Source organism: Vigna angularis, chromosome 4 (assembly GCF_016808095.1).
Source record: "Vigna angularis cultivar LongXiaoDou No.4 chromosome 4, ASM1680809v1, whole genome shotgun sequence".
Classification (NCBI taxonomy): domain Eukaryota; kingdom Viridiplantae; phylum Streptophyta; class Magnoliopsida; order Fabales; family Fabaceae; genus Vigna; species Vigna angularis.
Genome location: NC_068973.1, coordinates 42,000,043 through 42,009,695, shown reverse-complemented (window position 1 = coordinate 42,009,695; position 9,653 = coordinate 42,000,043).

Here is a 9,653-nt window from a genome sequence, read left to right as displayed (position 1 = left end):
GTTGTAAATTGATTTTTTATATTCTGGCCTAATTTTAAATGAACTTTTTTCAAAACAAGTTTTTTTTTTTTAAATTAAGCAACACTCTATGTTTTCAAATACAAAAACTAGATTACAAAAAATAGCTTTGTCACAAGCTTTGAAAAGACCTAGCGTAGGTAGAGCATTTATATTTTACTAAATATGATCTTAGCTGATGAAATGTTATTGTTGTTAGATAAAACTGATCATCCTTAGTGTGATCCAAACGAAGTATTTGTGAATTTCAAAGAAATTATTTTTTTATCTCTTGTATGACTCAAAGAAGTTGCTCATTCCTTATAGATTTTAAAGAAAATGTTTCTTATTTCTTGAAGGTGTTTTCTTTCCTAAGAGTAATCTTAGTTTATTTTATTGTTTACTTAATTTCTCTTTTTAACACTTGCATATGATCTTTTGATTTGAATCAGTTTAAATTAATTTATGCAATTTTCTCTTTCCTTATTTTCTTTATTTTTTATTGTTATTATAAAGAAATTTATTTTATTGTAACTCTATTTTTTTTAAAAGATTAAAGACAACTTTTTTATTAACAAACTAATTCACCTTTTTGGTTTTTGTCCAAAATAAATATTTCGTTGGGTAACTATTCTAAGAAAGGGCCTAATGGCTAAAAGTAAAATAAGTTCACGAAACTGGAATATAATTCATATTGCATTTCTATTTTGCCAAAACAAATCAATGCATTCAGATACGTAGTAAAATGAACGAAATATCTGTACCAGCTACACAAGTTCTGTGTTCAATCATTAACTTTAAAACCAATCATGAGAATGGAGAAAGGTTGGCTGCAACTGACATGATATTAAGTTCAAACTTATGTGTCGCCATACACCAAACCAATATATTATAAAACATTCAATCCAAACAATATAATATTTACATAAACTAAAAAAAAACAAAAAGGGGTCCTAATAGAACACGTTGGTATTCTAATTCTTATCTTATGAGGATACATTATACATGGCTCAGCACAAAGAGGAGTCCAACAATTATAAATGAGTGATGTTTTGATTCACTCTTAAATTGACATTATTGCCTATCTAGATAAGTATGGGCAATAAAAAAGTTAAACTTGAAAACAATAATCATGACACTGAGAAACTTTTTAATGATTTGACATTAGATTAAAGTGCAAACTCAATTATTACCTTAAATCCATTATTACTAATACTTTTAACTAAACAAATTAAAGAATTTAATACACAATTACATATTTATCAATAAGCACTACGTACCTGCAATTCCGCATACCATTAGCAGTACCTGGATAAGGAACTTCTGAGAATAAATACAGCTCCTCCTCTTCTATATCTTGATCAGTTTTACTAGGTATAGCAAAATAGAAGCAAACCTATTTTCCCAAAAACCATCATCAGACGACTCATATATGATGTGCACATTTGTCATGAATTATGAATCAATAGTATATCCCATCTGGAGAACTCATTCTCCAACATCACGAACCTAACCGTTTATTGATATTTGGTACAAATCTGTGATCAAGGTCATGCTTTGGCTTTGCATTTTGTCAATGGTCATATTAAGATACCAACTGGGGTCACTGTACATTGGGCATTCTCCACAGCGCATCTTCGTCCATGTTTCTTATTTAAAAACAGCAATAACTGTCATGCTACTATTGCACATTCTTTGGCATCTGCATTTTGTAAATGTGACTGCACAGGGAACATTTCTCCAAGAGTTTCCGTTTCATACTTTATAACATTCAAACCATGGACAATTATCGGGCTACTAATAATACTTACAAGAATACTCTCCATTTTTGAAATGACGGATACGTATTGTGTCCCTCCCTATGATATCTGCTTGGTATAGGTAAGAGATTAGTTTAATAAACTCCTCATAAGAACTTAGGTTCATCACAATCCGGATGCTAGACCTTGTAGACTTCACCAGCCCCTTCTTGCTCATCAACATCAACTCCGGAACTCAAAATCATGTGAACAGCCACACCAGGTCGACCATCGTTGACTAGCCCGTCAATGATGGAGGTCGAGGAAACGGCGTCTCTCTGAGGCATTGTATCAAACAGGGTCCGTGCGAGGCTGAAATAGTGAAATTTAGACCATCTGAGGACGACGGCGTTCTGGATATAAAGGTTTTGGGGCGAATCAGAGCTTGGTGATGAGGCGTGGAGGTGTTTTCCATGAGGAGCGAGTTTGGAGGTGATGGGTTCGTCGGAGTTGCAGGGCCTTCAACAAGCTTCTCACCTCCATTGCACTTCAACACTTCAACCGCACGCTCCCTTCCTACACATTTTAATATTATTTTATTCTACTCAGACAATCAAATTTATTATTTTATGTTGGATTAATAGAAGAAAAAAGAGGCAACGAGATGAAGAAGGAAGACAGGCGGAGAATTCCTTAATTCTGGAAAAGGATCTTTTATTCAATATATCTCAGATACATTTATAATGATAAAATTGAAAGCATCCACGTAGTAATAGCAGTTTTCAGAAATCACGTAGCAGTAGCAGTTTCCAGAAACGATGGATAAAAACGAGACTTGCTCCTAAAGTATAGCAACTAATAAATTGAAATAAATTAAGACAGTTACAAAAAAACAAGTTTTAACACTCCTCCTTGTTTTTTGAACTGCAAATTCCAATCTTTTCTCTTAAGAATTCAAATTTGTTGATTGGAAGTGGCTTTGTAAACATGTCAGCCAATTGATCTTCAGATTTGCAGTAAACTAAGTTTACTTCTCCATTTTGCTGCATCTCCCTCAAAAAATAGTGCTTGATGTTGAAATGTTTAGTTTTTTCATGACACACGGGATTATTTGCAATTGTAATTGCTGCCTGATTGTCAATATAAACTTCAGTTTTATTCTTCTGCTGAATATGTAAATCACATAAAATCTTCTTCAGCCATAAAACTTGATTTACAGCTGCTGTTGCTGCTATGAATTCAGCCTCTGCAGTGGATTATGCTACAATCTCTTGCTTCTTTGTACACCATGAGAAAAAACCTGAGCCTAGGCTAAAACAATATCCTGAAGTACTTTTCATATCATCAATGGATCCAGCCCAATTACTATCAGAAAATCCATACAGCATGAATTCTTTACACTTCTTAAATTTAACACCATAATCAACAGTGCCTTTTATATATCTCAGTATTCTTTTTGTTGCTCTTAAATGCATTTCACTAGCACAATGCATAAACCGAGATAAGAGACTTACAGCAAATAGAATGTCTGGCCTTGTTGCAGTGAGATACATTAGACATCCAATCAAGCTCCTAAAGTATCTTTCATCAACTTTATCAGTTCCATCTTCCTTTGTGAACTTTTCCCTTTGATTCATCGGTGTGCTAATTGCTTTGCACTCCTCCATTTGAAATTTCTTCAATATTTCTTTTGCATATTTTCTTTGGCAAATAAAGACTTCATCCTCACTTTGTTTGATCTCAAGTCCAAGAAAATAGGACATGAGACCAAGATCTGTCATTTCAAAGGCTTGCATCATTTCTTGCTTAAACTCCTCAACTAGCTTTGTGTCATCTCTTGTCACCAAAAGATCATCAACATAGAGAGAAACTATGAGAAGGTTATTTCCCTTATGTTTCACATAAAGAGTGGACTCAGATAAGCTTTTTTTTAAGCCTATGTTCAATAGGTGATCATTTATCCTACTGTACCAGGCCCTTGGTGCTTGTTTTAGGTCGTATAGGGCCTTTTTAAGTAGATAAACTTTATCTTCTTCACCATGCTTCACAAATCCCTCCGGTTGCTCCACATATATTTCTTCTTCTAGAACTCCATTTAAGAAGGCTGATTTGTCATCTAATTGGAATATTTTCCAGCCTTTTTGCGCAGCTACAGTTAGCACCAATCTGATTGTATCTAATCTAGACACAGGAGCAAAAGTGTCAGAATAATCAACACCAAAAATTTGCGCATACCCTTTAACGACTAGTCTAGCCTTGTATTTGTTGATTGTGCAATCTGCATTAAGCTTTGTTTTGAAAACCCATTTGACTCCAATGACTTTTCTGTTTTTAGGCCTGTCAACTAGTTCCCACGTTTTGTTTTTCTGTATCATAGACATTTCCTCCTCCATTGCAATTTTCCATTTTGGGAGTTGTAGTGCTTCCTGACAACTAGCAGGTTCACAAATGGCTACATTACATAGCCATTTGATAGATATCAGTCAATAGCCTTGTGCCCCTAATTGGAGGTTCATCTTCCAATTCATTCTGCAACAACTCTGTGGTTTGCTCTCCAGGATGATCATCTTGTATATTGTGAAAGGATTCAGTTGTGCTTTGTGAATTCTTCCATTCCCATTGCTGCCCTTCATTGAAATGCACATCTCTAGTGGTAGTCATTTTTCCGGTTTGAGGATGATAAACTTTGTAGGCTTTCGAAATTGTACTGTATCCCACAAAGATGCCCGGAATTGCCTTTTTGTCAAGTTTATCACACTTAACCTGAGGAACATGTGCAAAACAAACACAACCAAATACTTTAAGAAAGGTTAGAGAAGGCTTATATTCATACCAGGCTTCAAATGGAGTTTTGTCTTTCAAGGCTTTAGTTGGAAGCCGGTTTTGCAAGTAAACTACTGTATTAGCAGCTTTTGCCCAAAATGTTTTAGGTAGCTCCTTCTCATGTAACATGCATCTAGCCATCTCCATTATCGATCTGTTTCTCCTTTCACTAACCCCATTTTGTTGAGGAGTGTAAGGAGTTGTTAATTGATGCTCAATCCCAGCTTCTTCACAGAATTGATTGAATTTGGTTGATGTATATTCCTTCCCATTGTCTGACCTTATAAATTGAATCTTGTAGCCACTTTGAGTTTCTACCATTTTCTTGAATTTCATAAATACTTCAGCCACTTCATGCTTGAATTTCAAGAAAAATATCCAGCACATTCTTGTAAAATCATCTATGAACAGAACAAAGTAAAGACTACCTTGTAGTGATGGTGTTCTTTGGGGTCCTGCTACATCAGTGTGAATTAGTTGCAACTTTTGAGAGGCTCTCCAAGCTGATTTGGGAAATGTCTTCCTGTTTTGTTTACCAAATTGACAAGCATTACAATTTGGCAAATTATCAGAAAATATTGGTACACCTGTTGACATGTCATTCTTCTTTATTTTTAACATTCTTTCAAGGTGACAATGTCCAAGTCTCTTATGCCAGAGTTCTGTAGGACTGAACTGAGTGTAATAGGCTGTCTGCTCCTCCTCTGTTGGATCAAATGAGAAGCTTTTACCTCTCATTTTAATTTTTAGAATTTCCCGGTCAGCAATGTCATAAATAAGGCAATGTTGATGTTCAAAGGACACTTTAAATCCCTTTTCCATCAACTGACCTACACTTAGCAAATTTTGATCAATGTTAGGTACATAAAGAACATTTGAGATTGTTATTGTACCTGTGCTCGTTGAAATTACTATGGTTCCTTTTCCTTTTGCAGAAATATAGCTACCATTTCCTATTTTGACTTTCGAGACTTTAGTGGGCTTCAAGTCCTTGAATAGAGTTTTGTCATATGTCATATGGTTGATACACCCACTATCAACCAGCCAGCATTCTGAGTTGCCCCTTGCTGAAAAACATGTTGTAGTAAAAATGTGATCTTCTTCGTCTTGCTCAACAACTTGGGCATTGGCTTCATGCTGTTGAGGTTTGCTTCTACAAATGACAGCTTCATGGCCAAGCTGATTGCATTTACTGCACTTCGCGTCTGGTCTTTTCCAACATCTAAACGGTGGATGTCCCATTTTTCCGCAATGCTTACAAGGTGGATAATTTTTCTTTTTATCCTTGCCTTTGTTTGTAATATCTTCGCTGCTTGTTGGATGGAATTTCTTGAAGCTTTTCTTCTTACTGGTTGCAGCAACTTGATGCTTTACTGGTAAAGCATCTTCAACCACATGTTCTTGCCTCATAAGCCTCTGTTGCTCTTGAGCCTGCAAAGCATGTAACACTTCCGCCAAAGTAATCTTGGACAGATTCTTTGTGTTTTCCAATGAGGCAATAGACGCTTCGTACCTTTCTGGAACTGTCACAAGGATTTTCTCGACAATTTTGGAGTCTGCAAAGTCACTACCTAACAACTTTATTTTGTTGGCAATGCCTAATAACGTGTTTGAGTACTCCTTGATTGTCTCTGACTCTTTCATCCTTTGCATTTCAAATTCCCTCCTTAGGTTCAACACTTGCATGCTTTTTATTCTGTCATCTCCTTCATATTCTTCCTTCAAAAAATCCCATTTTTTTTGGTGATTTAAGAGTCATGATTCTGGTGAAGATCAATTTTGTAACACCAGAAAACAAGGATGACTTTGCCTTTGCCTTCTTTGTTTTTTGTTCCTTGTGATTTTTGATTTGAGCCAAGGTAGGGTTTTCTGGCAGCGATTGAACAGTGTAATCCTCTTCCACAGCTTCCCATAAATCCAGTCCCTCTAGATAGGACTGCATTTTTACAGCCCACATATCATAGTCTTCCCCATTAAAGATGGGAAGTGTTACTCGAAAAGAAGTTGACTCTCCTTCCATTCTACAGGTCCCTTAAGAAAAAAATGCTCTTGATACCAATTTGTTGGATTAATAGAAGAAAAAAGAGGCAACGAGAAAATGAAGAAGGAAGACGGTGGAGAATTCCTTAATTCTGGAAAAGGATCTTTTATTCAATATATCTCAGATACATTTATAATGATAAAATTGAAAGCATCCACGTAGCAATAGCAGTTTTCAAAAACCACGTAGCAGTAGCAGTTTCCAGAAACGGTGGATAAGAACGAGACTTGCTCCTAAAGTGTAGCAACTAATAAATTAAAATAAATTGAAATAAATTAAGGCAGTTACAAAAAAACAAGTTTTAACATTTTATATATCAATTTTTACTTTTATTTTCAAATGGTTTTGTTTATATCTAAAGATATTGTTTAGCATATTTAAATTTAAAATTAAATGATTATGGAGTTATTTGTTGAAGAGAGAATAATGACGTAAAAGAGTATAAAATTTAAAAGTTATTACTAAAATTACTATATTTTTTTTATCTTAACAAAATATTTTTATTAGTATATCACTATAAAAATAAATGTAAATGATTTTTATAAGTTTATAATAAATAATTTTTATTTATTTTGTAAATAATTTTTCATTATAAATAGTCATTTTAATGTAAACAATTTTAATTTTTAAAAATTGTTAAAATAAAATAAAAATTGTTAAATTTTAAAAAATATTACTTAGAAGGTAAAATTAGTAGAGTAATCATTTTAGTTTGAAAAATATTAACTCGTGTCTTGGTGTTTATTTGTGTTATTTATTTCACATTAATACAATATATATTACATTAAAAGATATTTAGAGATTTAAAAAATAAATAACAATATTTTTAAGATTATAATTAAATTTGGAATAAAAATTATTTATAAATTTATAAAGTCAATATATATTTAAAAATATGAAAAGTAGATTTTGTAAAAATATAAATGATATAACAATGAAAAATTATAAACAAAATTCTATAAAAATAAAATTGATAAACTATGCAAAAATATAAAATAAATTCATTAAAAATACACGTCAGTATGAATAAATTGATATAATATATTGTTATATTTGTCTAATTAATCCATTTATATACTTCACCGAGTCTTTTTCTTTCGAGATGAGCATCTCGTAGAAAGTTTATCCAATATGTTTCGTGTTGAGGTATTTTTTAAAATAAGAGTATTGTGGTTTTTTAAAACAAACAATCAGAGTAAGAAAGAAATCAACTATTTTGAAATTAACTATAATTTTTTTTCCATTAATCTCCATAATGGCGTTTTGTCGCGATTCATTTAAAAGAAGTTAACTTCTTTTTTTTTTAAATGTCTTCCATTTAAAATTTGTTTTTTTCATGAATCTACATATAATTTAATTATGGTTTAATCCAATCAATTCTAATAATTAGTTCATAAGTTTCTATTTTCTTTCTGTTAAATTTTTATTTTTAACATATTTTGAAACTAGAATTTTGATTTTACTCGAATTTTCAAGTCAAGGTATATATTTCATGATTCAAATTATAGTAACACCGACAATATATTATAATAGAATAATAATACTTTAACAATATTTTTTTAACAATATTTTTTTGACAACATTTTAACATCTGTCATTTTGTGATTGATTTAAAATTACTCCACAATTCATAATAATAATCATAAACATCAACATGGACCAATTACAAAATGAGACGATGATATTAAAATGTTGTCAAAAAATGTTATCAAATATCATTATCCATTATAATAAAAATGTAAAAAGAAACAACACAATCAAGTATGTTAAGATGATATATATGAATAAAATACAAATATAGGCGTTATTGTGAAGAAATTGAGAGTAGTGGATGGTATTTTATTGGTGAAAGCATTATCTGATTATCTGATAGGTAACAGGTGAGGTGTTATTATTATGTAGATAGAATCAGCGAGGGTCATCGCAGAATTTGCATTTGCAATTCTTGAAAAAGAAACATTGGCCTGAGATTGCGTTGTCAGAGATCTGGCAATGATGGTTGCAAATGGAAGAATGGAAGCATTTGCCATGGGGCCAGCTTCTACTGTTGCGCCAACAACTGCCTCTGCCTTCATCCACTTCCGAAGCTGCACACACAAATAATCTATCAACTTAATTAAATCAGCAATATACGTTATCTAGGGTTAGGTTAAAGGGACTTGCCTGAGGCTACAAGAACAACGACGGCGAAACAAACTGCAAATACTTGAATACGCTTAAGAAACCCTTCCATGGCGGTTCACTTTTGATGCTACAGAATGAATGAGTGAGTGAGAAATGAAATGAGGATGTAATATATAACACTCGGGATCAATGCTCTGCATCATGCTTCGGTGGTGATATCACGGTTAGGTTAGCTTCACAAGAACATGCACAATCCATGAATTATATATTTTTCAATGAAGAGAAAAATATCACGTTACATCACTATCAACAAGATGAATTTCAATACATAATAATTTTGTCAATGTCAAAATAATATATTCAAATTAAGTGTAATGTCTAATCTTGTATTGTTGAACTAACTATATTTGTTTATCAATTTTTTTTTCTAAAAATACTAAAAGTAAGAACCACCTTTGCAAATTAAAAATGTTTCAACTGTTCACAGGAATCCTGCACCATGAATGCGGTGGTTTCAAGCTATTATAAACTAAGTCCGACGATGATACGTTAATATAGATTTTTTTAACATAACATATGTATTATTTTTTCATTAAATTTAAAATATGTTAATATAGATTTTTTGACATAACATATGTATTATTTTTCATTAGATTTAAAATATGTAGGTAACAAATAAATAATGAATTAATAAAAAAAAATAATACGTGTACAATGTCAAAATAGTGTAAAAAAATCTGTATCGAAATATTTTTCTTTTTGTTCGAAATGTTTGCACCTTTAAATAAATAAATTATGGGAAATGAAGAATTAGGCCTTTAGTTTTCATTTGGTTATGCTAGGAAAAATTAACCAAATACGTAACTGATTAACCATTTTTGTTTATTTTGTGGTAGAATTACAGACACACAACCCATTACTGGACCAAC